This window comes from Pleurodeles waltl, chromosome 10 (genome assembly GCF_031143425.1).
Source record: "Pleurodeles waltl isolate 20211129_DDA chromosome 10, aPleWal1.hap1.20221129, whole genome shotgun sequence".
Lineage (NCBI taxonomy): Eukaryota > Metazoa > Chordata > Amphibia > Caudata > Salamandridae > Pleurodeles > Pleurodeles waltl.
In genome coordinates, this window is record NC_090449.1 from 454,433,338 (window position 1) to 454,459,630 (window position 26,293).

Here is a 26,293-nt window from a genome sequence, read left to right on the forward strand (position 1 = left end):
TGGCAGTCAAGGTCCTCATGGTTCTTCCTTGGGTGCCTGCAGATGCAGGGCAGCAGCTCCTGTAATCCAAAAGAGTTCTTCTTGGTGATTTGTGAAGCACGGACAGCGCTCCCTGATTTTTGGAACCTGCAGTGGCAGGACAGGTCAGATGCTCCTCAAGGGCCAGGCGCAGCAGGCTTGGCACCACGTCAGTCGTGCTTCTTAGGTCTATGGTTTTGCAGTCTTGTTGCACACTCCTTTTGTGTCATGGAAGAAAGTCAGAGAATCTGTGTAGGAAAGTGGCCTTGTTGGCATGGTTGCCCCCCACTTTGTCTGATATTGGTGATAACTTGACAGAGCGTGATGGGATCCTGCTAACCAGGCCCCAGCACTAGTGTGCTTTCCCAAAACTGTAGCATTGTGTCCACAAAACAGCACACCCTTGGTACACAGTTAAGTCCCTTGTAAAAAGTACCCACGGTACCAAGGGCCCTGTTAACTGGAAAGTCCCCAAGTGCTGCAGCATGACTTATGCCACCCTGGGGACCACTCACCTAGCACATGCACATTGCCATTGCAGCTTGTGTGCGCCGGTGCTGAGAAAAAGGCAAATTCGACATTGCACCTCTCAGTGTGCCACACCACGAACCACTGCCGATGGTATACGTAAGTCAACACTCATGCAGGCTTTACAGCCCTAAGGGAGGGTGCACTATACCATAGGTGAGGGCATACCTGCATGAACAATATGCCCCTAAGTGTCTAAGTCCATTCTTAGACATTGTAAGTCTAGTGGGGCCATATTAAGTATATGGGCTGGGAGTTTGTCATTATGAATTCCACAGATCCATAAACTAAAGTCTAGAATGTTTGGTATCAAACTTGTCAGCACAATAAACCCAAACTGATGCCAGTGCTGGTTTTATTGAAACATGCACTCAGAGGGCATCTTAGAGATGCTCCCTGTATTTACCCATTCCTTTAATGCAGGACTGACGGGTCTGCGCCAGCCTACCACGAACAGACAAGTTTCTGATTCCATGGGGTGAGAGCTTTTGTGCTCTCGTAGGCCAGAAACAAAGCAGACACTGTGTCCGTGCTTCACACCTCCACCCTGCAGGAATTCTAACACCCGGTGGTGAGCCTCAAATGATCAGGCTTCTTACCTAGAAGCAGGCCTGATTCTGAGTGCCCCCAGTCGCTATAGGTTCCCACTGTAAAACCCGGCAGCAACGTTGACCTCTGCATAAAGCCAGCCCCGTGTGGCTGGTGGAGGGTGCTTGGCACTAACTCAAACTCAGACCCATGGTATTATAACCCCCAGAGAATGGAACTGTAGGTCTGGTACTTACCGCCATAACTGTACTTTCTTTTATTCCCTACGGAACTGTTCCTGAAAATTGCAGTGTGTCAACTTGTAAAACATATTTGCTATATTCACATAAGCCATTTATATTGCCAAATTAAAACAAATAGGTATTGATACATATTTTGGAAACTTACTTGTAAATGTGCTTTCCTTGCAAATTGAATCTTGTGGTTCTAGAAATAAATGGACAAAAACAAGTTTTGGTATCTAAAAAGAATTGCCCTGAAATTAGGGCTTTGAGAGCATGCTTCATTTATTACCTGTGTGTACAAAAAATGCTTTGCACTACCCTCTGATAAGCCTAACTGCTCGACCACAGTACAACAAAACAGCATTAGTATCATATTTGTTGCCTCTAAACTCTGGTGAATCCCTGTACAGACTATGGTGGTCATTCTGACCTCGGCGGTAAAAGGCGCCTACCGCCGGTCAGAAATCCTCCATAATCCCGCCGCGGTCGCGGAAACCCGCCACGGTCATTCTGACCCGCAGAAGGCAAACCTCCGAAAATCCGACAGCCACAACAGACCGCCAGACCAGCGGTCGGCGGAAAAGTGGAGGTGACAAAACCTCCACCGTCACGCCAACAGAAATACGCCCATGCCATTACGACCCACGAATCCACGCGGCGGTCTTTCAAACGCGGTATTCCATTGGCGGGACACACCGCCGCGGTCAGAATACACACAAACGAACAAAACTCAGCCACATTGGCCGATTTGAATACCACACACCTGATACACATACACACACCACTCCCACACACACAATACAATATAAAACACACACCCACATCACCCACAAACCCCTACGACCAAAAATTCTGAAAGAAGGCCAGAGCGAGACACCACCATCCACAAACTAGCAGCCACAGCCACTCAACACCATCACCCACACACTATCCACACACAAAACAACACACACCACCACACTCAACACACTTAACTACACATACTCCACCCCACACATCATACACACCACCCCATGGCACCCCAAAGACACCCCCGCTTCTCAGACGAAGAACTCAGGGTCATGGTGGAGGAAATCGTTCGGGTAGAGCCCCAGCTGTTCGGCACACAGGTCCAATACACCAGCATTGCCCGGAGGACGGAGCTATGGCAGAGGATTGTCGACAGGGTCAACGCTGTGGGACAGCACCCCAGAAATCGGGAAGACATCAGGAAGCGATGGAACGACCTACGGGGGAAGGTGCGTTCCATGGTATCCAGGCACAACATCGCCGTGCAGAAGACTGGCGGAGGACCCCCACCTCAACCCCCACAATTTACAACATGGGAGGAGGAAGTCTTGAACATCCTGCATCCTGACGGCCTCGCAGGAGTCGGCGGAGGAATGGATACTGGTAAGTTGAAGCTTCACTACTGCTTCCCCCCCACCTGCATGCCAAATCATACCCCAACCCTCACCCCCATCCTCGAACCCCACCCTCACCCCCACCCCCATCCTCACCCCCACCCTCACCCCCACCACCATCCTCACCCCCACCACCATCCTCACCCCCACCCCCAGCACACCTATTCCCTGCCAATGTCTCACCATCACAACCCACACATCCAAAAACCTAGGCCTGCATGCGTCCACTAAGCATGGACACCCATCACCAAAGCATGCCCAATGCATATACACATCCCCCCCACAAGCCACCCTCACCAAAGCCCCCACACACGAATGCCAGCACTTAGGGACACGGGAACCCACAGATACACCCATATGCCACACATTGAAACTATAACCATACCTCTATACCCCTGCAGGACCCGACCGTCAACACACCGCCGCGGAGGGCCCAGAATTCTCCACACCCCCCACCCAAGAGGCCGTCAGCGATGACAGCAGCTCTGTCGACCTGGACACCGATGACCAGCCCGGACCATCGGGGACCTCTGGACAGTCGGTTCCCCTCACACAGGCCCAGGCCACTACAGACCCAAACCCCTCTGGGAACACCAGCACAGCTCCCACCCAGCGGGCCCATGCCTCTGTCTCCAGGGCGCGTCAATCTGCGGTGTGTCTACCACTACAGGGCACCCAGGATAACCCACCACCCCAACAACAACAGGGACCTGGGGGCAGTGGTAGTGGGCACACCGGCCAGGGGGCAGAGGCCCAGGGAAACAGGGCAACTCGGAGGGCAGCTGTGCGACAGGGGGGGGACGGGCCCAGGGAACCCACTCTCCACGAGGCCCTCACCACCATCATGGGAGCATACAACCGCTCCCAGGAGACGATGGCGACGGTACTGGCCCAGTTCCAGGAGATCCAGGTACTGCAGGAGGAACACTATCGGGGGTACAGGGAGGACATCAGAGCCCTCACCTCCACCCTGGTTACCATGGTAGGGCTGCTGCAGGACCTCATCAACACCAGGACGGACACTCAACAACACCCAAGGGCCCCTGCCACTAGCCTGGACCAAGAACAGCCAACCACCTCCGCCGGCGCTAGTGGACAGGAGGCCCCCGCACAGCAGCAGCCCACCAGACCCCCACCTCCTGCAGGAGAAGAACCACCCCGCAAGAGGGCCCTGAGATCTCGCAAGAAGACAGAGTAGGATGTCAAGACCCCCGCCAGCAAAGGATACCACCTGATGTCATCCCACTGTCCCACATTGTCACCCTGTCCATCCTTGAACTGCCCATGCTCCATCTCTCCACAGGCCTCTGGACAATGCACCTGTGTGACTGTTACTCTGGACTCTGCCATGGACATTCCTTCACCATAGCCCCCACCCACTTGAAACCACCCATCCCATTTTGAGCACTTAAATAAACACCTATTTTGCACAAAACTATCTGGAGTCTGGCTGTGATTTCAAAATATTGTAATTGACATGACAGTGCAAATATGTCCTTGTACATAGTGAAGTCAACAAACAGCTGCCACAAAGCTGTAGTCCATGGGGAAACGAAGCACAGGACTCGTAGTGGGGACCCCAGATCTGAAATAGGGAGGGAAAAGCCACAACTCAGTCATCATACACTGGGGCAAATAGACAGGCAGCAGAGATGCAGGAGAGTAGTTCACATTTACGAAATTATCTTTGAATTGTTACCTGTGTCCTATTGGAAGTACTGTTCAATGATTCTGTCCCTGTTGTCTGTTTCAGCCCCGTCGTCTTCCTCCTCGTCACTCTCCTCAGGTTCCACCGCTGCCACAACACCACCGTCTCGACCATCCTCCTGCAGGAAAGGCACCTGGCGGCGCAAAGCCAGGTTGTGAAGCATGCAGCAGGCCACGATGATGTGACACACCTTCTTAGGTGAGTACATTAGGGATCCACCTGTCATATGCAGGCACCGAAACCTGGCCTTTAGGAGGCCAAAGGTGCGTTCGATCACCCTCCTAGTACGCCCATGGGCCTCATTGTACCGTTCCTCTGCCCTGGTCCGGGGATTCCTTACTGGGGTCAGTAGCCACGACAGGTTGGGGTACCCAGAGTCCCCCAATAGCCATACACGGTGTCTCTCTAGCTGTTCCATCACGTAAGGGATGCTGCTATTCCTCAGGATGTAGGTGTCATGCACTGACCCTGGGAATTTGGCATTTACATGCGAGATGTACTGGTCAGCCAAACACACCACCTGGATGTTCATTGAATGGTAACTTTTTCTGTTCCTGTACACCTGCTCCCTGTCTCTTGGGGGAACCAAAGCCACATGGGTCCCATCAATGGCACCAATGACGTTGGGAATATGTCCAAGGGTGTAGAAATCACCCTTCACTGCAGCCATTTCGCCCACCTCAGGGAAAATGATGTAGCTCCTCATGTATTTCATCAGGGCAGACAACACTCTGGATAACACCTTCGAAAACATGGGCTGAGACATCCCAGAAGCAATTCCCACTGTTGTCTGAAATGACCCACTTGCCAAGAAATGGAGTACTGACAGGACCTGCACCAGAGGGGGAATCCCTGTGGGTTGGCGGATGGGGGACATCAGGTCGGGCTCCAGCTGGGCACACAGTTCATGTATAGTGGCACGGTTAAGACGGTAGGTCAGGATAATGTGGCGTTCTTCCATTGTCGACAGGTCCACCAGCGGTTGGTACACAGGAGGATTCATCCGTCTCCTCGCCAAACCCAGCGGACGGTGCCTAGGAAGGACAACATGGAGCACACAGTCAAGCAACCCACAGGTACGTACTCACAGCTAGCACAGTAAACGATTCTCTATGCAGTGAATGGCGTGTCTGAGTGGCTATGCAAGGCCTAGGCCTGTGTGACGCAGTTGAAATTGAGCCATGTGGACCCTCGAAATGGCGGCTGCCTGACCTGTGAAGTGTGACAATGGGATGTGAGGTCAATGCGCTGGCGTGGCACACCGCGGCGGGCGGCGGGCGAAGACCGCGGCGCGAAGCCGCATTGGTTAACATTGAAGCCTATGGGTTTCAGGAGCCAATGGCGAAGGGCGCCGGCGGTGGCGGTACGCACCGCCGCGGTACGCACCGCCGCGGACGTGACCGCCATTTTCTATCTACTTATCCACTTGCGACTTGAACTTTCACAGGAGAGGACCTATACTGCCAGTGTTGCTGTGACCTCGGTCTGGAAGGGACAATGGCTGCTGCGCCTGGGGAAAGGGCCCCTGCCTTCACTGGAGAGGAGTTGGAGAAACTTGTGGATGGGGTCCTCCCCCAGTATGCGCTACTCTACGGTCCTCCAGACCAACAAGTGAGTTTAATTCAATCTGGATTTGGGGCCACTGGCTGGCTTGGGGGCCTGGCGGGGGGCCTGGCGGGGATGGGGGGGCATGTTGGGGCTGGCGGGGGGCCTGGCGGGGATGGGGGGGCATGTTGGGCCTGGTGGGGGGCATGGCGGGGATGGGGGGCGTTGGGCCTGGCTTGGGGGCCTGGCGGGGGCCTGGCGGGGATGGGGGGGCATGTTGGGGCTGGCGGGGGGCCTGGCGGGGATGGGGGGGCATGTTGGGCCTGGTGGGGGGCCTGGCGGGGGGCCTGGCGGGGATGGGGGGGCATGTTGGGGCTGGCGGGGGGCCTGGCGGGGATGGGGGGGCATGTTGGGGCTGGCGGGGGGCCTGGCGGGGATGGGGGGGCATGTTGGGGCTGGCGGGGGGCCTGGCGGGGATGGGGGGGCATGTTGGGGCTGGCGGGGGGCCTGGCGGGGATGGGGGGGCATGTTGGGGCTGGCGGGGGGCCTGGCGGGGATGGGGGGCATGTTGGGCCTGGTGGGGGGCATGGCGGGGGGCCTGGCGGGGATGGGGGGCGTTGGGCCACTGGCAACGAAAATGCAGACAAACTTGAACGTGGTATTTCTCCCTCCCTGTACGTGTCACATAGGTGCGCCCATGAGAAGATCGGGATTTGGCGTGCCATCGCCAAGGAAGTCCGGACCCTGGGGGTCCACCATCGACGGGGCACCCACTGCCGCAAGAGGTGGGAGGACATCCGCCGCGGGACCAAGAAGACCGCCGAGTCTCTGCTGGGGATGGCCTCCCAACGTAGGCGGGTGCCTGCCGTCAACTGACCCCCCTGATGTTCCGGATCCTGGCGGTGGCCTACCCTGATTTGGATGGGCGCGTGAGGGCAGCACAGCAGACACAAGGGGGTGAGTACAAGCATTATCTACTCTGTTGTCGCGCAGTGGAGGTGTCTGGGTGGGGGAGGAGGGCTGTGGGTCCCCCTAGGCCAGGGCGATATCTGTAGGCTGGGCACCCCCGTAAGCCCCTGTGTCCCCAGCCACCACCCTCAGTAGTTTGTCAGTACAGCCATCCCTGGGCCGTGTCATCCATGGGTGCAGTTGTCAACTCTAGGCGTGTAGGGCATGTTCCACGGAATGCGTAGCGGACCCCAAGTGCGCAACTTAGTGCAGGGGGCATCTGTGTCTGTCATGTCCGCTAACTGTACCGGAGATCCATGTACTCAATATCCCTTTATTTCTCTCTCCCCCCCCCTTTTTGTTTGTCTTTCTGTGCTTGTGTGCATCAGCATCATCAGGCGGAGGAGAAGTGGCATCGGGGCAGGAGGGAGCTGCATCTCACATGGCCCAGGAGGGCCATGCCACAGAGTCAGACTGGACCAGTGAGACGGAGGGCGAGGGGAGCTCCACAACGGGGACGACTGGACCCTGCAGCGACACGGACACGTCCTCGGAAGGGAGCTCCCTTGCGGGGGTGGCACCATCCGTGCCCCCCGCCATTACAGGTACAGCCGCCACCCAGCGCACCATCTCCGCCCTCCCAGCAGCCCCTCAGCGTTCGCCCCGTGCCCGCTCTGCCAGGAAGCCGGGCATCTCCTTCGCCCCAGGCACCTCAGGCCCTGCCCCTGTTACCCCCGCTGCCCTCAGTGAGGAGGTCATTGACCTCCTCCGGACGCTCATTGTTGGGCAGACTACCCTTTTGAATGCCATCCAGGGGGTGGAGAGGGAGGTTCATCGCAGCAATGCGTACCTGGAGGGCATTCATTCGGGTCAGGCTGCCCATCAGCGATCGTTCAAGGCTCTGGCCTCAGCACTGACGGCAGCCATTGTCCCTGTCTCCTGCCTCCCTCTACTAACTCCCTCCTCCCAGTCTCCTGTTCCTCTGCCTGTCCCACCCACACCATCAGACCAGCCTGCACACACCTCAACACCCAAGAGAAGCTCATCCAAACATAAGCACCACAGATCACGCAGACATTCACACACGCAACAATCCGATGCAGGCATGCCAACAGTCACTACCACCTCTGTGACCCCCACCTCCTCGTCTCCCTCCTCCCTCCCTGTGACGTCTACACTCACACCTCCATTCACCTCACCATCAGCCAGTGTTTCCATCACCAGCACACCCTCCACTCCAGTCCGCACACGTGCAGTCACCACCCCCACTGCCATTTACACGTCCCCTGTGTCCTCTCCCACTATGTCTGTCACCCCCTCTTCCACACCACACAAACGCAGCCACCCACCCACCCAACAGCCATCCACCTCACGACAGCCTATCCCTCCTGCACCTGCACCCAAAGACAGCAAACGTGACTCACCTACAACCACATCCTCTCCCTCCACTCCCATTCCCACTGTACCTACCACTCTCCATTGTCCCAAGAAACTCTTCCTCGCCACTGCTAACTTCTTTCCTGACCCTGAGCCCCCCCCTCCTTCTCGTCGGGGTAAGAAGAGCACCTCAGCCACCACCAGCCCTGCAGCCCCCTTGACAAGGGTGCAGGGGTATTGGAGCCCACCAGCCCGCATGTCTGGATCTTCGCCCAGCAGCAAGGGGACAGCCAGCCCACCCCCTGGGAAGAGGAGCAGAAGGCGGAAGGGGCGCCGCAGGAGCCCGCCTTCTACATCCCCCCCGGACACCACCCAGAGACAGTCACCAGCCACAGCTCCAAAGGGAGGAAAGGGCCACAGACTCCCGACTAAGGAGGGCAAGGGCAGCAAGTCGGAGAGGTCAGGCTGCAGGCCTGCTGCCCAGGAGGAGCCCACCACCCCCATAGCCGCTGCCCAGGGAGGACCCAGCCCAGCTGGCCAGGAGGGCCCCACCACCCACAGCCCAGGTGGGCATTGAAGGAGCACCATCCCCGCTGCCCAGGAGGGCACCACCAGGCAATGAGCAGTTGGTCATAGACCGGCCGCCGTCTCAAGCCCCGCTGAACTGGGCCCCGCCGTCTCAAGCACCGCTGAACTGGGCCCCGCCGTCTCAAGCACCGCTGAACTGGGCCCCGCCGTCTCAAGAACCGCTGAACTGGGCCCCGCCGTCTCAAGCACCGCTCCGCTGGGCCCCGCCGTCTCAAGCACCGCTGAACTGGGCCCCGCCGTCTCCAGCACCGCTCCGCTGGGCCCCGCCGTCTCAAGCACCGCTGAACTGGGCCCCGCCGTCTCAAGCACCGCTGAACTGGGCCCCGCCGTCTCAAGAACCGCTGAACTGGGCCCCGCCGTCTCAAGCACCGCTCCGCTGGGCCCCGCCGTCTCAAGCACCGCTGAACTGGGCCCCGCCGTCTCCAGCACCGCTCCGCTGGGCCCCGCCGTCTCAAGCACCGCTGAACTGGGCCCCGCCGTCTCAAGAACCGCTGAACTGGGCCCCGCCGTCTCAAGCACCGCTCCGCTGGGCCCCGCCGTCTCAAGCACCGCTGAACTGGGCCCCGCCGTCTCAAGAACCGCTGAACTGGGCCCCGCCGTCTCAAGCACCGCTCCGCTGGGCCCCGCCGTCTCAAGCACCGCTGAACTGGGCCCGCCGTCTCAAGCACCGCTGAACTGGGCCCCGCCGTCTCCAGCACCGCTCCGCTGGGGACCGCCGTCTCAAGAACCGCTGAACTGGGCCCCGCCGTCTCAAGCACCGCTCCGCTGGGGACCGCCGTCTCAAGAACCGCTGAACTGGGCCCCGCCGTCTCAAGCCCCGCTGAACTGTGCCCCGCCGTCTCAAGTACCGCTGAACTGGGCCCCGCCATCTCAAGAACCGCTGAACTGGGCCCCGCCGTCTCAAGCACCGCTCCGCTGGGCCCCGCCGTCTCAAGCACCGCTGAACTGGGCCCTTCAAGGCAAGACCCGCTGAACTGGGCCCTTCAAGGCAAGAAGCGCTGAACTGGGCCCTTCAAGGCAAGAAGCGCTGAACTGGGCCCTTCCAGGCAAGAACCGCTGGCCCTTTGGCAGACGTGGCAGGGCAGGATCTGTCTCGGGCAGGGCTGCAGGATGTCCTCTGGCCAACATGCCTCCTCCAGTGGCAGTGGGGTCTGTTATGGACTGTTTGGACTGTGGCTTTGCTCTCCCCAGGATGGCCCAGTGGGCAGGCCGCCCACTGTATGGACTGTATGGACTGTGGCTTTGCACTCCCCAGGATGGCCCAGTGGGCAGGCCGCCCACTGTATGGACTGTATGGACTGTGGCTTTGCACTCCCCAGGATGGCCCAGTGGGCAGGCCGCCCACTGTATGGACTGTATGGACTGTGGCTTTGCACTCCCCAGGATGGCCCAGTGGGCAGGCCGCCCACTGTATGGACTGTATGGACTGTGGCTTTGCACTCCCCAGGATGGCCCAGTGGGCAGGCCGCCCACTGTATGGACTGTATGGACTGTGGCTTTGCACTCCCCAGGATGGCCCAGTGGGCAGGCCACCCACTGTATGGACTGTATGGACTGTGGCTTTGCACTCCCCAGGATGGCCCAGTGGGCAGGCCACCCACTGTATGGACTGTATGGACTGTGGCTTTGCACTCCCCAGGATGGCCCAGTGGTCATGGAGTCCCCTCGTGGATCTGGCGTCGTGTACTCAAGTGGCTGAGGTGCCCCCACTTCCCTTCCCCCTGAGGTGCCTGTCCTATTTTCTTTCTGATGCCCCTGCAGTGTTCTCTCCGTGGAGTTCTTGTCGTGGGACTGGGCCTTGCCCCTTTGCACAGGACCCCTGTGGTCCACGGACAGTGGTTGGACTACATTTAGTAGCTGTATATATTTTGTACATAGTTTATTTATTTATTGGGATTACTGGTGTCCATATTTCAATATATCTGCCGGTTTATGATCTCTTCTTTTGGTCTTTGCATTATTTCGGAGGGGGGGGTTTGTGGGTTGTGACAGTGATCTGTGGGAATGCATTGATGTGTGTGTTGTAGTGGGTATGGGTGGGTGGGTGTGTGCCGGTAATCTTTTCCCTCCCCTGTGTCGTAGGTGCAGTACTCACCGATGTCTTCCGCGCCGCCGGGCGTGCTCCTGGTACAGGAGCAGGTATAGGAGTGCGGGGATGACCTGCAACTCGGGTTCCATACTGCCGGAATCTCGCGTGGAGTGCGTAGAGGTGAGCGTTTTCCCGTTCGTAGTCTGTTTCCGCCGTGTTTTTATCGGCGGTGCTCCCGCCCCGGAAAAGGTGGCGGATTGGTGGGTCGTGATAGGGTGGGCGCTACATTGTCTGCCGCCTGGCTGTTGGCGGGGACCGCCGCGCTGTTTGTTTGTGCCGCCGTGGCGGTCGGAGTGTTAATGCGGCGGGCTGTGTTGGCGGTTCCCGCCAGGGTCAGAATTGCATATTTTGGACCGCCGGCCTGTTGGCGGCTTGGCCGCCGCATTATCACCGACCGCCAGGGTCAGAATGAGGGCCTATATCTCAATTTGATATAGCATATCCAGAGCCATCTTCCTACAATCTTGTATCAGTGGTTCCCCTAAATAGTCAATTTAGGGGAACCGGTATTGAGAGTCAAGGGTAGTAATCACTGGAGTTCTGTAGGAATCTGGCCTGGTGTGTGCTAACTACCTATGGTATGATCACCTTATACAAGGTCCATGTATCCCTTATGAGTGAAGTGGAGTCAGTGTCAAGGAAGCCCGGCTCTCTAAAGGTAGCTGTGGCTAAGTAGCCAAGGCTTATTTAGGAGACATGCAAAGCTCTCATGCAATACCACTGTAGTCATACAGCACTTACACAAATGAAAGAAGGCACTCAGTACTACGAAAATAGAGGCTCTTTATTAGAGTAATACAAACACTAGTTAGGCAATACTCTAATTGTAGGTAAGTAAACATACTACACATGTACAGTAACAATCAGGAATAGGCTTAAAAAGCAATTGAGAACACTGAAAAACAGCAGACAAAACTCTAGACCAGGGGAGTGGGGGTGGGGTGGTGTTGTTGTTAGGTGGATGCAGGAGTTGGTCGACAGTGGAAAGAAGACGGTCAACACTGGGGCAGGTGAAGAGTTCCTGGCTGATGCGGTCGACGTCCCACGCTGGATGAAGGATTGCAGTCAGTCTGTGGAGTGAAAAAAAAACACATACAAGACCTGAAAAAGGAAAATATCACAGTTGCTAGCAGTGGAGCTGTTGGGGTCCAGGAAGGCCAAGTGAGGGGGAGAGGGAACTAAACCCACAGGGGATGTCCGTAGCGACCCTCAGCAGTGCGGAAAGTCCAAAGAAGAAGATGCAGCCCACACAGATGACTCGCAGGCAAGGAGCACAGGAGTCACAGTGAGGCCCATGCAGGACACTTAAAAAGGAGTCCCACGTCGCTGAATAACCATGCAAAGGGCTGAGCGTCACAGGGAAGAGTAATGTGGACAGGAGCAACACAAAGACTGAAGTTCCCCTGGAGGCGGTGCCATCAAGCCTTGTCAGTTGCAAGAGACACTATGCATGGAGAAGGGAAGGTCCTACCTTCACCCAAGTTGGACAGCTGGTAGGGAGGACGCAAAAGAACCACCAACTGTGATGCAGGATCCACACAGTTCCATAGAAGAGGAGATCCATGCAGCCGGTCATCATTGCAGCAGAATGCCTGCAGATGCACAGGAGCGACTTTCATTCCACGGGAAGTTTGCTTCTTAGGGCAGACTGAAGACTCGCCACCCTCATATGATGCACAGCCGGGGAAATGTTGCAGTTGCTAGAAGAAGCCAGAGAAACAATGTTGGAGAGCAGAGGCGTAGCTGTAGATGCGGACTGTAGGTCCCTGTGGAGTCCAGCTGCGGTTCGAGAGGCCAGAAGTTTCAGTAAACGATGCAGATGATTCCTGCTGGAGTCTTGCATGTCGAATCTGGGAACCCACCCATGAGGAAGACCCTAAATAGCCCTGGAAGGGGAACTGGTCACCTAACCACATGGCCAGTAAGATGCCCCCAGAGGCCTCTGCCCACCCTAAGGTCAAGATGGCAGAATCAAAGGGCCATCTGGAGGAGCTCTGGGCACCAACCCTGGGGTGGTGATAGACAGGGGAGTGGTCATTCCCATTTCCATTGTTCAGTTCCAGGACAGAGCAGGGATTAGGGGTCCCTCAACTGGCGCAGATTGGTTTTATGAAAGGATGGCACCAATGGTGGCCATCAAAGCATACCAGTGGCTTGGCGAGGCTACCCCTCCCAAGTCATTTAACACCTTTTTTCTACACAAAGGCAAAGGGTGTTGCCTCCGTCACCTAAAGGAAATTCTTTTGTTCTGCCTTCCTGGACTACAAGTCAGAAACGTTTGATAACAAACATGCCCATGTTCAGAGTTACCCTTATGTAGCTGGCAAAGGTAGTGACCTATGTCCAGTACACGCGTGAAATGGCATCCCCGCACTAATGAAGTCCAGGAAAATGGAGATGAGTCTGCGGGGGAATCTCTGCTCATGCAGGGGTGCCCTCCGACATCGGTACTTGCAGCAGGCCCTCTGGGCTAGGAGGCCCTGCCTTAGGAGTGACTTACAGGGACCTGGTGCAGTGATCTTCAGTGAAAGGGTGCATGCACCTTTGCATGCAGGCTGCAATGCCAGCCCTTCAAACACATTTTACATAGGTCCCCATGGGTGGCATACCATGCTGCAGCCCATGGGGAACCCCTGGTGTCTCCCCGCCCTGGGCACCATACACTAGGGACTTACATGGAGGCACCAGTATGCAAATGTGGGAGGTATGAAGTCATAGCAAACAAATGTACAGGGGGAGTGCACAGTAACTGGGGTCCTGGTTAGCATACTGACAAGCAAAAAGTGGGGGTAACCATGCCACAATAAGGGTACTTTGCTACAGCTACATACCCTGGAGTCACAACACCCTGTAGATGACCACTTTCTGTGGGGAGTGGGCAACACCATGTCCAGAGGTCCTAAATTCCACCAGACACAAGTAGAATTTCCTAGGCTGTGTCCATTTCGGGCTGGTCACCCTAGGGGTGTGTCCAGCCTCGAAATGCAAAATGCCTCCTACATAGCTAATGTTCCTGAATATCCAGGTGCCAGATGGGGTCTGGGGGTGGGCATCTCCCTCTCAGAGACTAGATCTGTCTTGGAATGCAGATCATGCTATGGGAAGGGGTGTCCAACACCTCACCCGAGAAGCTTTGCGTCTGACCTCCAAAGAGCAAAGGATCTCACCCCTGGATCTCACTCTAGTCTGTTGGTGGCAAACTGGCTAGAACTGGTCAGTTAGCTCAGAAGCAGTTGTTATGTTTTCAGGAGGAAACTGTAAGGTACACTCTGGATGCGTGCATTAATAAATCCATCGCCAGGGATTATAAAACATGAGAGGTTCAACATCCCTATTTTCATTTAAGACATCATGGAGCTGGGCAACTCGTATTAATGAGTGGCCAACACATCTATTTAAAATGGATTCCCTGTTCACCTAATATATCTAAGAAACGACCGACCTAGCAGGGGCATATCTTCTCTTGCAGATATGACCACGCATATAATAATATGCACCCTGCCTTAGGGCTATAAGGCCTGCTATAGGGGTGACTTACAAATATTACATGCAGTGTTTTGGGGACATGGCACACAGTCCATAATTTATGTTGCATTTTCACTTTTAGGGGGCACCTTGTCAAGCAGTCTGCATGAGGTCAGTGCTGGGTCCCTTGGAGAAGAACAAGTTCTGCTACAGCTCTTAGCGACCCTCTGCAGTACAGAGGCACTCTAGGTAACACTTACTATGGGACTTAGAAGGGTGCTACAGAGCCTTATCACTTGGGATCAAGGGATCAGGTGTCTTGTTTTGGGGAAAGACTGGCACTGGGGACCAGCTTACCAGGAAGCCAGTGAACTTCAGTTAAAGCTGCATCATAACTTGGCAACAAGTTGGGAGGGGGCAAGGGACGGACAGCTAAGTACAAGTGTGAGTATGACTTTTTTGTGATGTTCGTTAATTGGTTGCAATTTTACACAAGGAGGATGGGCTGGGAGTTGAGATGAATTTGTGAGTATGGCACGTGGTGCCAAAAAAATCTTGCCATTGAATGTATTATGACCTTGGCCTAAGTTGTTAAATATAGGGCTGCTCAGTTCCAAGGCAACCAAGACTTACTTGGTTTCACCTTATCCCATTTTCTTCTACCGTCCTACTCTTCCTTTATTCTTATTTTATCCTTTCAGGTTCATTTTCTTCTCTACTTTCTCCTGGTGATTGCTTCTCTATGACCCTGTTCCCCTTCCCATTCTGCCTTTTGCTCTTTGGCCAGGTCACTGGCACACTGGTCTACATTCTAAAAGTTTTAACATCTCATTTTCAGGGATAGGGAGGTCTTTCCATTATTGTAACACGGGAGCAGCTCACTACTATTCATGGAAATAATATGTGTGACACCCTCACATTTACAATATATGAGGTTCTATTTTGATGTATGTAGGAAGTTGGCTCTGAATATACTATCTCAAAGTGAGAGATAGTGTGCACAGAGTCTAAAGGTTCCCCTTAGAGGCTGATAGTGGGAAAATTTGATAATTTGAATGCTCTATTTTTTGGTGGGGTAGTTGAGCAATAAGCTTGTCAGAGGGTAGTGTTAAACATTTGTTGTACACACACAGGCAATAAATGAGGAACACACACACTCAAAAGACTTAACCCAAGTCCAATAGTTTGCCTGCAGAACATCAGGATCCCTCGGCGCCGGCGAAAAGTGAGGGCTACTTTGAGCGACCTCAAAAACTGAAGGGACCAGTGACAACTCCGGACTCTCCTGCTGAGGCGTGACAGTAGGACTCATCTCCCATGTCTTCTGGCATCGTGAAGATCGAGACCTCGACCTCGATCGGCTCCGCTCCGAACGGCGCCGAGAGAGTCATGATGACGCTGCTTCTTATGCTTTTTGGGAGAAACATGGAAGGAATCCTTTTTATGGCCCTTCTTTGCTTTGGCTAAGAAGAGCTTCGCCTCGCGCTCCTTCAGAGCTTTTGGATTCATGCTCTGACACGAAGAGCAACCTTCCACATCATGCTCTGAACTAAGGCACCAAATACAGTCCGAGTGGGGGTCGGTCACTGACATCCGACCCCCGCATTCTCTACACAGCTTGAAACCGGACTTCTTCGGAGGCGACATTGTAACCACCAAAAATCGTTACAGTTAACAACGAGCCAGGAAGAAAAACCATTGGCGTCGAAGGCACGGAAAAAAGGAAAACTGATGTCAGTACGCCGACAAGGACCTATTATTGGCACGTTGTTGTCAGACGGAGTCACGTGGAGCCATGCCATTATGACGTCCTCGTCGACGTAGACAGCTAGGAAGAAGACTTTCCGTCGGATGCTGGCGCAAGGATCCAATTCATAAGGTGAGGAATCCACAGGTAGTTGTATCCATCAGAAATATATTTTAATTTATTTTAGAACCACAAGATTCAACTCAGGTTACTCACGTTATCGCAGTCGCCTGGGAGTCCCCTCTGCGGTATTTGTTTTCTGGAGCTCGATGTGGGGGCATTGGATGCAGAGTGAGAAGTCTCACGCTTCCGGCGGGAAGGGAGAGTTCTTTCAAAACTTGCAAAAATGTTGCAGTGTCCTCAGAGGTCGCTGTTCCTCGACAGATGCGTCGCTGTGCAGTTTGAGTCTGGGGACAGGCCGGTAGGGCTGGAGCCAAGTCAGTTGGTGTTTCCGTCATCTCTGCGGGGCTTTCAGGTCAGCAGAACTTATTTGGGCAGGTTGCAGGAATCTGATTTCCTGGGTTCAGGTTCGCCCCTAAATACTCAATTTAGGGGTGTGTTTAGGTCTTGGGGCAGTAGCCAATGGCTACTGCCCTTGCGGGTGGCTACACCCTCTTGGTGCCTCCACCCTGAGGTGATGGGGGCACATCCATATTGCTTTTGGGGGCATCTTCCAATCTCAAGATGGAGGAATTATAAAAGTTAAGAGTCACCTCAGGGCACCTTAGGGGCTGTCCTGACTGGTGGGTGGCTCCTCCTGGTTTCCCTCATCATCTCCTCCAACAACCTTGCTGCCTAAAGTTGGGGGGGGGGGGGGGAGTGCATCTCACTAGCTGGGATGCCCTGGGTTGTTGTAACAAAAGGCATGAGCCTTTGAGGCTCCCCGCCAGGTGTTACAGTTCCTGCAGGGGGAGGTGAGAAGCATATCCACCCAGTACAGTCTTTGTTCCTGGCCACAGATTGACAAAGGTACTCTCACCATGTTGCCAGAAACTCGTCTGGTTGTGTCAGACTGGCAGAAACTGGTCAGCCTAGCACTAGGAGTCGGACTGGTATTCCGGGTCCCTCTCCAAGATGCCCTCTGGGTGTATTTTAAAACAAATACCACACTGGCATCAGTGTGCATTTATTGTGCTGAGAAGTTGGATACCAAACTTCTCATATTTCAGTTTAGCCATTATGGAACTGTGGAGTTCGTGCTTGTTAAACCCCCAGACCTTATACTCTTATGGCTAACCTGCAATTACAATGTCCAAGGTTTTGCTAAGACACCGTAGGGGCATAGTGCTCATGCAGCTATTCCCTCACCTGTGGCATAGTACACCCTGACTTAGGGCTGTAAGGCCTGCTAGAGGGGTGACTTATCTATGCCATAGGCAGTGTGAGGTTGGCATGGCACCCTGAGGGGAGTGCCATGTCGACTTATTCATTTTCTCCCAACCAGCACACACAAGCTGGCAAGCAGTGTGTCTGTGCTGAGTGAGGGGTCTCCAGGGTGTCATACGGCATGCTGCAGCCCTTAGAGACCTTCCTTGGCAACAGGCCCTTGGTACCAGGTGTACCATTTACAATGGACATATCTGTGTGCCAGGGCCGTGCCAATTGTGGGTACCGGTTAGGGAAAGAACACCAGGCAGATCTTATCCTCCAAACCCACCCTTGCTGCCATCCACAGAATCAGGAAGAGCACATCTGAAGGCAGATGCTTTTCTTACCTTGTAGCCCAGTCAAACACGCTTCCACTCAAACTCAGACATGCAGACTCACTGAACCAGCTCACAAAGGATCTAAAGACATGGATCGCAGAGTGTGCAGCACGTCCGCAACAGCTATTTGAGCCTCCATGGGTGATAAGCCGCCCTTTAAAGGCGTCTGATTGCTCAAATGACTGATGTGTGCAAAAATACCTTTATTAGGAATGAAAAACTTGCCTAACAATAGCTTTACAAGTATGTCTCAATAAAAACATAAAAGAAAATAATTGTTTTACCTAGAAGTTATTTTGAAAGATTAGCAACACATAACTCACCCACTGTTCAATATCAGTCATGTTTGGCCACTAGAAATGGCTGCCAATACTCTTTTTTAGTTTTGTTAGTTCCAGAGTGACCTCCAATTAGTGAAGAATGTAACTTATTAAAAATGTGTTTTGCCAATTCTTCACCAACGATAACTTGTGCCTTCTTCCCCTTTCCTACAAAGAACACCTTTTCACCTAATTTGCCAAAAAACATGAGAACGTTTAAAGGACGATTTCTATTTACTGCAGATGTTGCACGAGAGATACATTAAAAGCACGTAATATATATATATACACACATACATACACACACACGCTAACAATCATTTAAAAAAATAAAATATAATGAAATGAATCAGACTAAACAATATTTGTTAACACATAAGTAGGTAGATCAATATAATTGAAAGGATCACCAATTCATGAAGCTTCATTCAAACAAGTACAGTAAATTGTATGAATGTATAACAATTTTCTAATTCCAAAGTAATTTGAAAAATAACTTACCATCAATGGTGATTTTTTTGGAAAGTCTCCGTAATCCATGCTTCATTATTTTACTGAAATCATCAGGGTACACATTACTGCGTATATAAAATTCAGAATCTGGTTGTACTTTGTAGCATCCATTGTTCTTTACAATAACAAAATAAATATAAACTGAAGAAAATCTAAACATCGTAATAGTAAAAAAATTAAATCACATGGATGAATATACGTTAACAAAAGGTAAATAATGTGTTCCTCTGATTGACAATTTGCACCCACACATTTGTTTTTTGAGAATGGATACCATAAGAATATCTCTCCACAGTAGCTGCCTCTGCTCTGGTGGGAGGAGCACATAAGCCATCAGAAGTCTGCTTCTTCGCCAAGGCATTGCACCTTTTAATAGGAAGAAAAAGATAGTTGGAGATGGTCCTCTTCTCTCAGCTTGCCTAATTTTCACAGCAATTAAGCCAATAAAAAGCTGATCATCCATTTAGCGTTGTTTAGTACAATGAAGGACCGCTGTGGGTCAAATATATGTAAGAATGAGGAGGTAGAGAAAAAGTCGTCAGGACAATATTTAGACCAACGTGAGAGAGTGAACACTTTTGGAAAAAGAGAACCAGCTTGCCTCAATAGATGGTAGTTAAAATGTGTGGCTACAGAGAGGGTTAGATGCTCGTTAACCCTTATGTAAGAAGTAATTACGGGAAAAAAAGAATATTGTATCGTCAACAAACCTATAGGTCCTCATTACAACCCTGGCGGTCGGTGTTAAAGCGGCGGTAAAACAGCCAACAGGCCGCGGTAAAAAAAATGTAATCACAACCGTGGCGGAAACCGCCAACATAGACAGCCACTTTAACACTCCGACCGCCACGGGGGTACAAACAAACAGCATGGTGGTCACCACCAACAGACAGATGGAATACCGCCCACAGTATCATGAGAGGCCAATCCGCCACCTTTTCAGGGGCGGATTCAACGCGAACAAAAACACGGCGGAAAAAGAACTTGGAAGGAAAAATGCTCACCTCTACACACCATACGAGGAACCAGGATGCCATGGAGCCGGAACTCCATATTCTACCAGCCATTGTCTTCCTGCTCCTCTACCAGGAGCACGAACGCCAGTGGCGAAGACCACAGTGAGTACTGCACCTACGACACAGGGGAGGGGGGGAGGGAAAAGAGTGACACACACACGCAACACCCCCACCCTCACCAACTACAACACACACACACACATAAATACATGTTGATACATTACAGTTACACCCCCCAAGGCCCCCGGAAGAATGCAAGGACAATGGAAATGATTGTAACGATTCTGATCAATAAAAATCCAGTACTCATAAATATATATACACACTATTAACAAATATATACACCAAGAATTAAAGTCCATGTGCTACACATACATAGTCCGTGGACCACTGGGCCCAAAATGCATGGGCGAGGCCCACACAAGATATCCAATCAAATCTGAGCGAACACTGCAGGGGCATCAGATCGAAATACAACAGACAGCTCAGGGGGAAGGGAAGGGGGGGCACCTCAGCCGGATGAGTGCACAGGGCTCCATGCCCATTGATGTATCCTGGGGAGTGCAACGTCACAGTCTCACAAGTCTTTTCAGTGGGTGGTTTGCCCACTGCTGCATCCTGGGGAGTGCAAAGCCACAGTCTCACAAGTGAATAACAGTCTCCAATGGTTCTGGAGGGGGGGTTTGTGCCCAGAGTGCTTCATTCTGCCAAGGACTGAGGTAGTGGATGCTTTTCTCCACTGGTTCTGGAGGGGGCTTTGTGCCCAGCGTGCTTCATCCTGCCAAGGACTGAGGTAGTGGATGTGAATATCCACTGGTTCTGGAGGGGGCTTGGTGCCCAGAGTGCTTCATCCTGCCAAGGACAGAGGTAGTGGATGTGAATCTCCACTCACGGTGGGCCATGGAAGCTGTCCAGGCCCTGAAACTGACCAACTGACCACCAGCTTCGTACGACTGACCACGGAGGATGGCAGCCATATCTGCGGTGGTGCCACTGGCATATGTGGCGTGTCCACTGGCGGTGATTGTGGCAGCCTCATTAGCGGCGGTGCTTGCGGCGCTCATTGGCCTGCAGTGCTGGTGGGTGGCTCAGTGAGCGTGCTGGTGGCGGCGGTGTCCTGGGAAGCAGTGCTGGTGGCGGCGGTGTCCTGGGAAGCAGTGCTGGTGGCGGCGGTGTCCTGGGAAGCAGTGCTGGTGGCGGCGGTGTCCTGGGAAGCGGTTTTTTCCGCCGTGCAGGTTGGCGGCGACTTCCCTTTCTTTCTGTGCCCCTTCCCCACCTTGGATGGTGGCGCAGCTGTCTTCACACAACCAACTGTAGTCCTGGGAGAGCCCTTTGTGGCAGGTGTTTTGCCCTTCTCCCTCCAGGCTGTGGCCAAATTCTTATGTTTCTGAGGTGGGGGGACTGTCTGTGGTCTGGCTCCTTGGCACACTGGCTGCCCTGCTGCTTGGCGCACTCCAGAAGCCGGTTACTGCTGGCACCACTGTTCCCGTTGATGTGGTGGCTGAGGTGCTGGGTTGTGACCTGACAAGCCGTGCCATAGGGGACAGAAGGGGTGGGGGAGGTGAGAGGGAAGAGGTCAAGGTTTGACAGGAAAAGTTTTAGACACACTGGGAAGGGTAGATGGAGGGGGTTTGGGAGTGGAGGAAGAGGTAGTGGTTGTAGGAGGTGTACATCTGCTGAATTTGGGTGAAGGTGCATGGGCTGGAGGCTGTTGTGATGTGGGTGCCTGCGTTTGTGTACTTTGGAAGGAGGGCTCACAGACACACTGGGAGAGGAAACTGGGGATGTGTGACTGGTAGTGGTGTGGTGAGTGCACATGAGAGGTGTGTGGTGATGGACGTAGTGGCTGAAGATGTAGTGCATGCAGGTGTGAGTGGAGACGTGACCGGGAGGGATGAGGGAGACGAGGAGGAGGGGGACACAGTGGAGGCAGTGGATGTTGGTATGTCTGCATGGGTATGATGCTTGTGTGAGTGCCTGTGGGATGTGTGGTGCTTATGTTCGCCAGAGCTACCCTTGTGTGTTGAGGTGTGTGCATGCTGGTCTGATGGTGTGCTTGGGATAGGCTGAGGTACAGGGGATTAGGTCTGGGTGGAGGAAGTTGGAGGGGGGAGGCTGGACACAGGGACAATGGCTGCCATCAGTGCTGAGGCCAGCGTATGAAAAGCTGACTGTTGGGCTGCCTGACCAGAATGAATGCCCTCCAGGTATGCATTTGTCTGTTGCAACTGCCTCTCTACAACCTGGATAGCATCCAGAATGGTAGACTGCCCAACAGTGAGGGATCTGAGGAGGTCAATGGCCTCCTCACTGAGGGCAGCAGGGCTGACAGGGGCAGGGGCTGAGGTGCTGCTGTGAGGGCGGTGCTGTTGGGGGGGGGGGGGGCGGGGTTGGCGGCTGTACCTGTAGATGCAGGAGGCACAGAGGGGCCCGCCACTGCAAGGGAGCTCCCATCAGAGGAGGAGTCCGTGTCGCTGGTCTCAGCTCCTGTCCCCGCCGTGGAACTCCCCTCGCCTGCCGTCCCACTGGTGCCTTCAGACTCCGCTGTTTTGCCCTCCAGGGCCATGTGGGATGCAGCTCCCTCCTGCTCCGGTGCCACTGCTCCTCTGCCTGATGATGCTAATGCACACAAGAACAGGTAGACCACAAAAAGGTGGGGGAAGACAGAAGAAAGACATGTTCAGTGCATGCAATACCGCTACAGTTGGCGGACACTACAGACACAGCAGCCCTCTGCACTACGCCATGCACTTAGAGTTCCCTAATTAATCATAGGGACATGGGGTACAAGGCCCATGCCCGACTGCTGCACACATGAGTCACAGGAGCCTGACTAGGTGTAGATGGCTCTTAACACTGGTGGGGTGCCACATAGCCTGCCTTACGGAGGGAACATGCCTACAAAACTCGTCCTGGCCAAGGGGTACCCATAGCCCACCGCCCCCAACCAGACACCTCCAATGTGCGCTGAATCAGCTGAATGAGAGTGTACTCACCCCCTTGTGGCTGCTGTGATGCTCTCAAGCGCCCATCCAACTCCGGGTACGCAACCGCCAGGATCTGGAACATCAGGGGTGTGACGGTGCGAAGGGCACCCCTCCTCACCCCCCCCCCCCACCTTGGGAGGCCATCCCCAGCAGGGCCTCCGCTGTCTTCTTGCTCAAGCGCCGAATGTCCTCCCATCTTTTCCGGCAGTGGGTGCTACGTCTGTGGTGGACACCCAGGGTCCTGACTTCCTTGGCGATGGCACGCCAAATATCCTTCTTCTGGTGGGCGCTGACCTACAGGAATAGGACAGGGGAAAAGGAGAAGATATAACCGTCCGCACCGTCACAGTCATTGGCCCGCATTCCTACCCTTGCCATGACACACATACACTCACCGTCGTTTCATGCACGCCTAATTCTCCCCTTCCATCTTCCATCCACACAGGCATTGCGCATACAGCATGATCACAGTGTACTTACCTGTTTGTCTGGAGGAACGTAGAGCAGCGTGAGGGGGAGGGGGGGTGAAGGCAGGGGCCCTTTCCCCAGACACATGAGCTATTGGCTCTTCCAGACTGAGGTCACAGCAGCACTTGCAGTGTAGGTCATCTCCTGTTGAACATCAGGTATCAAGTGAGTGAACAGATAGAAAATGGTGGTCACGTCCGCTGGGGTGTGTACCGTCACCGCCAGCGTACATCGTCATTGGCTCCTGGGACCCATAGGGCCCAATGTTAACCAATGCAGGATTGCGCCGCGGTCTTCGACCGCCTACTGCGGCAGTGTACAACGCCAGCGCAGTTACCTCATATCACACATACCTAGGCCTTGCATACACACTAAGACATCCACATATCGGATTGAAAAATATGTGCAATAAAGTTGTGTTTTCGTACATCAGTGTTGGCTGACCCTCTGCTCGCTGTTCTCCTCCACAGAGTACGTCCGCTGGGGCAGGTGAGGAGATGGCGGCATCCTCCGGTGTACAGACCGCTGGTGGACCTGTTGACAATGGAAGAGCGACATGTAATTGTCACCTACAGACTGGACCGTGCCACAATCCATGAACTGTGTGCCCAGTTGGAGCCAGACCGGATGTCAGCTATCCGCCATCCCACAGGTATCCCCCCCTATAGTGCTGGTGCTGTCAGTACTCCATTTCCTGGCAAGTGGGTCTTTTCAGACGACAGTGGCCATAGCCTCTGGGATGTCCCAGCCTATGTTCTCCAACGTGTTGTCCAGAGTGTTGTCTGCCCTGCTGAAACACATGCACAGCTACATCGTGCTCCCTCAGATGGAGGATTTGCCTACAGTGAAAGGTGACTTCTATGCCCTGGGACATATCCCCAACATCATAGGTGCCATTGATGGGACACATGTGGCCTTAGCCCCCCCGCAGGAGTGAACAGGTGTACAGAAACCGGAAGAGCTACCATTCAATGAATGTGCAGATGGTGTGTTTGGCCGACCAGTACATCTCCCATGTGAATGCCAAGTTTCCTGGATCAGTGCATGACGCTTACATTCTGAGGAATAGCAGCATCCCTTATGTGATGGGGCAACTCCAGAGGCACTGTGTGTGGCTATTAGGTGAGGACATGGACCCTATACAGTGTGACTAGGTGTCTGGGAATGGGGTTGCCCCTAAGGGTAAGTGTGTGTCTAACAGTTGTAACAACATTTGCAGATGACTCTGGCTACCCCAACCTGTCATGGCTACTGACCCCAGTGAGGAATCCTAGGACAAGGGCAGAGGACCGCTACAATGAGGCACATGGGCGAACTAGGAGGGTTATAGAGAGGACCTTCGGCCTACTGAAGGCCAGGTTAAGGTGCCTACATGACGGGTGTTTCCCTATTCTACGCACCAAAGAAGGTGTGCCGGATCATCGTGGCCTGCTGTATGCTGCACAACTTGGCTTTGCGACGACAGCTGCCTTTTCTGCATGAGGATGGTCCTGAAGGAGGTCTTGTGGCAGCTGTGGAGCCTGTGGATAGTGAAGACGAGGAAGAAGAAGAACAGGAAATCGACAACAGAAACAAGGTGATTCATCAATACTTCCAGTGAAACACAGGTAAGACGACATCACTGCCTGCTACATCTGATACACTTTTTCTACCTCTCATCTGTCTGTCACTTTCACCCAGTGTATGGACCCCGATTTGTCACTTTCCCTTTCGATTTCACAGATGTGGGTCCCACTGTGTGACCTCTGCTATGTTTCCTCATGGACTAGAGCTGCGTGACATAGGTATGCTGACAATACAATGGATATTGCTATTTTCCTCAGTTATTGCAAATACACATTTGTGAAAGCACAGACTGACTCCAGATTGTTTTGTGATTTAAGTGTGTTTATTTAAGTGCTAAATAGTGGAGGGGGTTGTAAAATGGTCAGGGGTGATGGTGGAGGAATGTCCATGGCAGAGTCCAGTCTATTTGTTTCACAGGTGCATTGTCCAAAGGGGCATAGGAAGTGGAGCTGGGGCAGTTGGTGGATGGACAGTGTGACAAAGTGGGACAGAAGGATGACAATCAGGGTGGTCTCATTTCTTGACGGGGGTCTTGGCATCTTGCTCTGTCTTTGTCCTAGATCTCAGGGACCGCTTGCGGGGTGGTTCTCCATCTGCAGGGGGTGGGGTGCTGGTGTCGAGGTCCTGTGGCGGTGCCTCCTGTCTACTAGCGCCGGCGGTGGGCAGTTCATCGTCCAGGCCAGTGTCAGGGGCCCCTTGTTGTGCCACAGTGTCCCTCCTGGTGTTCACGAGTTCCTTCAGCACCCCTACAATGGTGCCCAGGGTGGTATTGATGGATCCGAGTTCCTCCCTGAACCCCAAATACTGTTCCTCCTGCAGCTGCTGGATCTCCTGAAACATGGACAGTACTGTTGCCATCGTCTCCTGGGAATAGTGGTAGGCTCCCATGATGTTGGAGGACCTCATGGAGAGTGGGTTCCCTAGGCCTGTCCTCCCCCTGTCGCCCAGCAGCCCTCCCAGTTCCCCTGTGTTCCTGGGCCTCTGTCCCCTGAACCGTGTGTCCACTGCCAATGCCCCCAGGTCCCTGCTGTTCTTGGGGTGGTGGCTTAGCCTGAGTTCCCTGTAGTGGTGGACACACTGCTGCTTGACGTGTCATGGGGACAGAGGTATAGGTCCGGTGGGTGCTGGTGTTTCCAGAGGGGGGAGGCTCTGTTGTGGCTTCTGCCAGTGTGAGGGGAACCAACTGTCCTGAGGTCCCAGATGGGCCGGGCTGGTCATCTAGATCCAGTTGGACAGAGCTGCTGTCATCAATGTGGGCCTCTTCTGTGGGTGGAGTGGACATGTCTGGAACATCTTGTCCGGTGACGTTGGTTAGGGGTCCTGCAGGGGGTTTAAAGGCATAGTTTATCTGTGTGTTCCATGGTGTGCAATGGGTGTGTGACCCTGTACCCCAGTGGTTGCATTCCTGTGTAGGAGCTTGCATGCTTGATGTTTAGGTGTCTGTGTGGGTATGTGCAGTGGACATGCATTTATGATGGGTACCCATGCTTTGTTGTTGCATGCAGGGCCTGGTGTTGGGATGTGTGGT

General features: G+C 53.8%; 1 long non-coding RNA gene across 2 annotated transcripts in view; it reads right to left on the minus strand.

Moving 5' to 3' along the window:
- The window catches only part of LOC138261616 (uncharacterized), an 85,073-nt gene that overhangs the window by 31,720 nt on the left and 27,060 nt on the right, over window positions 1-26,293 (minus strand). The window contains exons 2-3 of one of the 2 annotated variants that reach the window (XR_011199125.1): window positions 18,717-18,769; window positions 1,483-1,521 (exon numbers count right to left, since the gene is read on the minus strand). This is a non-coding gene — a long non-coding RNA (uncharacterized lncRNA). Of the gene's footprint in view, window positions 1-1,482; window positions 1,522-18,716; window positions 18,794-26,293 lie in introns of both variants that reach the window. The other variant, XR_011199126.1, reaches the window with a different exon arrangement.